Source organism: Ambystoma mexicanum, chromosome 13 (genome assembly GCF_040938575.1).
Source record: "Ambystoma mexicanum isolate Mex_15411 chromosome 13, UKY_AmexF1_1, whole genome shotgun sequence".
Classification (NCBI taxonomy): Eukaryota; Metazoa; Chordata; class Amphibia; order Caudata; family Ambystomatidae; genus Ambystoma; species Ambystoma mexicanum.
In genome coordinates, this window is record NC_090938.1 from 168321750 (window position 1) to 168328279 (window position 6530).

Genomic DNA, 6530 nt, shown 5'->3' on the forward strand with positions numbered 1-6530 from the left:
TGCGTGGAGTTTCTCTGTATACAAGTAATATTCTCTTTAGGTTGATAAGGTAACCTTAGTGTGAGTGCCCGCTGTAGGACAACACATCTTAACACAATGACTTAGTGCATGGCTTGAGGATACTATTTGAAACAGCCTGCCCAAGGATATGCCCAATGGCCCATGTTAAAAACATTGGTATAAGTGTTTAAATCCTCCATCTCCTTGGGATGACTTTGATGAGGTATCCTGCGCTCCCTGTTGAGAACGCACATATTTATATATTCTTTACAGTTGAAAATAATAACATTGCATTACCGTGGAAACTATAATATTTCCTTGGGGCTGTGTGTGTTTTTTCCATTACGTTTTTTCCATTATTTTTTTTTTCCATCATTTTTTTTCCATCGTTTTTTCCATTGTGTTTGCTCTTTTAGTAGGTCTGACTGCCTGTGGAGGCAATAATGCGCAGGTTTTGCTTCTCTGTTGCTTCTCTGCAGTATCTATTTGCCATTTTGGTACAGTGTTCAAATCATTCACCGTTTTTTGGGATGAATTTGACGAAGTAATTCTGTATTCTCTGTCTGCGAACTCAGACAACAATATACTTCCTTGGTAAAAAGTAACAATATTGCATTACCATATAGATCACGATTTTTTCGGGGGGCTGTGCCTGGTCTTTTCGGGGGCGTGGGCTCTTTCATTAGGGCTGGCTGTCTGTGTAGGTAGGAATGCACATTTTCTGTATTCCGTTAGCTTTTATACGCTATTCGGTGCAGGACAGCTCCCGCATGCTTCTGCTTCAGCTCGTGCCTTGTATGGGTGAATACCCATTTAAACCTACAATAGACTGGTTAACTTCCACACATTATCCATTACAGGATGATTTCTGCTCCCATCCCTTTCGAGTTGTTCCTCGCACGGGTTAACATCCAGTGAGAAAACATCCAGTGAGAAATCAGGACTACAAGTCCCAATACACTGTGGAATGTAGATGTCATTTGGGAACGGCAGTTGCAACAGCTGCACCTAATTGAGGGAGGCACGCAGGCCATTTGTTGACTGGCCTATATAAACGAAAGAGCGCATTATTGACCTATCGCTCTCTGGAAGTTGGCAACAAGACGAGTCACATACCAAACTGGGTTGCAGTTCACTTCATGACACGCCAGAACTCTACGGGCTTTGTCGGCGGTGTGTCGAATTTATAACGGTAAGGACTGGAGCTGCGTTCGTTCCGAGTTCGACATTCTCACTAGTCACGTTGTGTGTGTGCAGATGTCGGAGCCAGATTAAACTAGGGAGTGCCTGTACAAATCATGCCACTTTTAATGACTAAAGTTGGCTTAGAGATTGCGGGTGACAGAAATGTGCTAATTCGCCTAATAAGGCTGCTTATGTCTGTGAGAATGGCTCTGCCTATGGCTATACAGTAAGCTGTCCTTGGCGAGTAAGAGCCTTCATCTCTGGTGTTAAAAGGCTGTAGAAATTCAGAATAAGTGGCCGGTTTGTTTGACTCTCTTATTTGAGCTTTAAACGGATTGCTTATTTTAAGTCAGGATGTTGGTGATGGCTAAGTTTTCTAAACTAACACAGGGTTGTTGCGTGAGACATACTGCTGCTGTCTAATAAATATGTATTATAATTGATACTAAATTAGATTCTGCCTATATATATTTTTTTTTGCCCGTGTAGACATACTTGATTTGGTGGTGAACTATGGCAGTAATCATGTTAAGTGCAGCAGTTTATCGGTGCAATGCATAACGCTATCAACTCAAGGTAAGGCAGAGTGACCTTTTGATTTTATTACCTCCCTGAGTTGAAATAGATTTTGAGACACTGTTAACAGCGTCCTCCATCTTTTTCTGCCTTCACACTTTTTAACAGATGCCTGGAAGTGCATTATAGTGGAACCCGTTTAGAAATCTGACAGTGGTCATTTGAATTTAAGACACTCTACACATACCTAGTTGTGTCGAATTACTGCGTAAGCTACCGCAAGGTAAGCCCTGTGAAGTTTTGGCTTTACTTAATTTGGTAATAATTGCTCACCTAGCGACTTCTTTTCCCTTTTCCCTTCTCTCGCTTCCGTTTCTGCACTATTTAGGGCAATCTAAATACTTAGCATATGATGTGTTGCTCTATGGGAAATTGGGCTCACCAGAGTTTTTTTTTTTTTCTTCATATGAAGTCTTGTTATTTTTAAACATAAGGAGTCCGGCTCTTGGTTGAACAGCCCTATAAATAGACAAGTTGGAGCATTGAACAGCTCCACAGACATTGTAATATAACAGTCTGATGAGTGAGGGACTATATTGATTGGTCTTTTTATCTCCTTGTCTCTTCACAGGTGTCACGTGTCCGTCCCTCGTGGGAGGGCAGTTCGAAATCTATCACAACAGGAAAACAGCTGTTTTTGCATGGGATTCAGCAACAGTCCACTTTGAACGGATTGCAAATTGTATGGCTCCAGTTGCCTTTTTAAGTCAGTCTCCACGTAGTTCTTAATGTGGATGATGGCTGAATAGTTGTGGAGAATTAATGTTTATCTTGAACTAATCAGGTTGTGAGGCGGTGATTATAGCTCCGCCCTGTTATACGATCAATTGAGACACATCGTGTTTTTAAGTATATACCCCTGATGAATTTCCCCTGACTGTGTATGTATGGAATGAGTGAGGAATGAAACATGTTGGGTTGAATGGGAGTGAAGTAGTGTGGAATTTATTAGTTAATCCAGCCGTGTTATTTTTCTTTAAACCCCATTACTGTAGTTAGGCTTAGAAGTAACAAATAGATTTCGATATTTTTGTTCATGTTGTAACCTTTGATTTTGTGTTTCCTTAGGATTATTTGTACACTTCTTTTTCCCGGTGTACTTAATTCGGCACCGTTGTGGGTTGGTTGTTTTCTGTTTTTTTTCTTTTTCTTTTTATGTATATAAAGTTTTTATGGATCGTGTCTAAGATTTGTATTAAATGATGAATCATGCCATGTTGGCATTTTTATGATGTATATTTACCATTGAAGGTTAAATAAAATTGTAAATTGAATACCTGGTTAAATGTACATTGTTTTTGTATCCACTCCCCATTGTGCAGTGCTTTAATACTGAAGTACAAATGATTAGAGATATGTGAACTTTTTTTCTATCTCTATTCCTGCCGTATAACTAGCGAGGTTGGACACGTGACCTTGTGACACCACACTGTGGACCATTTCCTTAGTTTATATTATTTAGGTGTTCCTAAAGTTAGGGGGCTTTTTTGGTCCTACAGTTTAATCCCCCGACCTCTTTTGTGTATACTGTTGCCTCTTTGGAACAGCATCCCTGCCGCCTCAGACTTGAGCCGGACATTCTGTAAACTTCTCAAAACTCATCTTCCTCTTTCTCTCTGTCCCTTCCCAGCTAATTACCCCACTGCTGCTGAGACTAGTGGTCTGTTCCTTCATAAATCTCCTTCTTAAATCCTCATAAATATCAAAGGCCCTCTACCCAGTCGACACCAGCAGCCCCCCGCCCCCTCAGCACTGCCCTTGTGGGCCACCTGCCTGGCGGCTGTGCATCCCACCCTTAGGATAACCTCCTCCCTTAGCTCCCCTTGGCTCCCTTTGGCGCTTCCCATCGAGGACCACACCAGCAGTTGTTCATGCCTTGCTCCCCCTCCTTACCTTCCATATCTCCTGGACTTCTCTTCACTGATCCAAGATCTTAAATAACACATCTGAAGGAGTTTAATGAACTGTGGTCCAAAACAATAATATTCCTGTGTGACCAGACAGTACCAGCACAGTATTGTAAACACTGTTGTATTTTTCTGTTCTGGACAACCTGGAATCTTACAAGGACATCCTAGTCTGACTTCATTTGAAAATCGACAGTCCTTGCATAAAGATGGAGATGAATGGGGACGTATTTCTTCTATTGTTCTGCTGTTTTAAGTAACGGCAGGGGCTGCAAGTTTACTCTCCCTGACAGTACTTTTGCAATCAACTCAGGTTCGTTTCTATGAATTAGGTTTTCTCTTAAGGTCACTCTCTTTTGTTTATTTTATGATGTTCCATTTTATTTTGAATGTTTGACCTTTACATACAACTGTGTATCATCATGATGTCTCGGGAGGATAGCTCAGCGGCAACGAACTTGTCTTAGAAGCAAGACGACCCAAAGCAACATGGGTTCGATCCCTGGGTCCGCGCTTAGAAACCTCTGGGTATTAAGCGCGTTATAAATAACCTATCATGTGATAATCTAGGAGTGAGCCCAACAATTCCATATACAGGTTAAAGATGATTTGGGAGAAAATGGAACCCTGAGGGACTCTATAGTTTCCATGGCTGCACTTGGACCCCAGGGAGTCCATATTTACAGCTTGGTGTCTGCCACATGTGTCAGAGAAGCACATCCTGTGTTTAAGGAGGGCGAGTAGTATATGATGGCTGACCATGTGGAACGAAGCCGAACGGTCCAGGACTACAAGTAGGCATAACTCCCCTTTGTCCATAATCTTAATGGTGTGCTTATGAGAAATGAAGTCACTTATGGTAAAAGGATTGCGTGCCTATACTTGGCCCTTTTGCCTACTATAATTGGGGGGGGGGGGCCTGAGATTCTGTAATTACAAGACACTTAATCAGTATTTGAGATCCAGACCTACTGCATGTTTTCAAAATATCCCCACAATACGATTACAGACAATCTCATTGACAGTTGCTTAAATGGTTAGTGGCATGCAAGCCTGGGGTATTTATTCTCTCATTAATTGGACTTGGAGACACTTCTAAGACAAGTACTGGCAATGCCAACAGTGTGTGCAAGCATGGGAAAGGCGCTTGCCAGGGAGCAGCTGTAGTGGCATTAACTGGACAACAATGGTAGCAGGTGCAAAACAGTGTGAGCACCTGGGCATCTAATAGCAGTGCCTAGCAAATGCCTAATCAGACCCTCCAGCTTATAGCGATTTTGCGACCCCCCCACAAAATGCTGTGAAAAATTGCCATTTAAAAGAAAAGCGCAAACACCCATATATATGGACTTTTTTGCAAAACAATTTAAAAAAAAAATACTCATGGGGTCAGTTTCTTAACTCTTTTTTTTTTTTTTTTTTCTCAAGAAATGCGCAAGCACATCTCATCACTTGCGCAAAAAAAAAGAGCAGTCCAATCCACAAAGGACATCTGACTGGACGCCCATTCAGATGTCCTTTTTCACCCTTTTGCACAAATCAGGGGGCATGTCTGTGCTTTTAAATGGGCAGGAATTGTAGGCAGCCCTATGCGCCCACTTTGAATAGGTGCACAGGGGGTGCCACTGCATTACAGGGTCTTTATTGTATTTTGTATTTGTATTTTGTAATTTATTGAGTCTTATATAGTGCCTTTGTCCAAAGTGGTGTACAAAATTAAAGACAACAGTACAAAAATAATGAAGTATAAAGTAATTCAAATATCACATGAGAGAGCAAACAATTGTGGCCAGTGAAGTAGGTGGTTTTTCAATGAGACCCGAAGGAGGGAATACACTGTGATGGATCGAAGAGGAAGGATGTTCCAGTGGAGAAGATCAAGAAGCTCAAAAGAACTGAAGTGAAACTGAGCACAGGGTGGACGGGGAACAGTCAATTTAAAAAAACAGGAAGAGTGAAGAGAGCGAGAAGGAGTATAAAAGGACAGCAGAACAGCAAGATAATCTGGAGCAAGCCCATAAACAGATTTAAAGACTAGACAGAGAAAATTTAAGTTGGGAATGAAAAGGTAGCCATCCAAGAGATGCAAGCGATGCTGAAATGGAATTACGATAGGAAATAAGACAAAGTACGTGAAGAGAAGAATGTTAAATGGATTTCAAAGGAGCAAGAATAGAAGACGGAATACCAAAGGGCGTAACAAAACTGTAGAAAAGTTGAGAAGAAATAAGCAATTTAGTCACATGAAAAATGAGAGAAGAGCTAACTATGCGAATATTATACAAGTGAAAGCGACAAGAACGGGATGTAAGGGAAATATGATGGGTAAAAGAAAGATTAGAGTTGAAATGAAGACTAAGATTACGGGCAGTGGGAGAAATAGAAAGAGTTGATGGTGGAAAGGAGATAGGCAGCAGTGGAGAAAGTGTGTTGCTGGGAAGAATAGAACCTCGGTCTTCCCAGCATTCAGACTAAAAGTGTAACGCCATCCAAAATTTAATGGCTGAGAGACAAGATCTAAGAGCGTTGTGAATTTCAGATGTGAAGGAAGAAAAGGATAGAAAAGGTTGTGTTGACGGCGTACATATTATGAGAGATTCCAAAGGAAGAAATTACAGGAGCAAGTAAAGAAGTATAGAGTGAAAATAGAAACAGACCCAAGACTGAACCTTGGGGAACAGTGTGCTCAAGAGGGAAATGTGAGGAAGTCTGTAGACCCAACGAGACAGAAAAGGTTCTATTAGATAGATAAGAGGAGAACCAAGTAAGAACAGAACCCCTAAAACCAAAAGAGAGAGAATCCAAGAGCAAAGATTGGTCAACGGTGTTGAAAGCAGCTGATTGATCGAAAAGAAGAGTGTT

General features: G+C 41.2%; 1 long non-coding RNA gene across 1 annotated transcript; it reads left to right on the forward strand.

Annotated features, from left to right (window-relative positions):
• The first annotated feature begins 1077 nt into the window (after positions 1–1077).
• Positions 1078–3042, forward strand: LOC138520103 (uncharacterized). Its single transcript, XR_011282792.1, has 4 exons — positions 1078–1192; positions 1675–1761; positions 1870–1984; positions 2333–3042. It is a non-coding gene; the product is annotated as an uncharacterized lncRNA (long non-coding RNA).
• The last annotated feature ends 3488 nt before the right edge of the window (positions 3043–6530 follow it).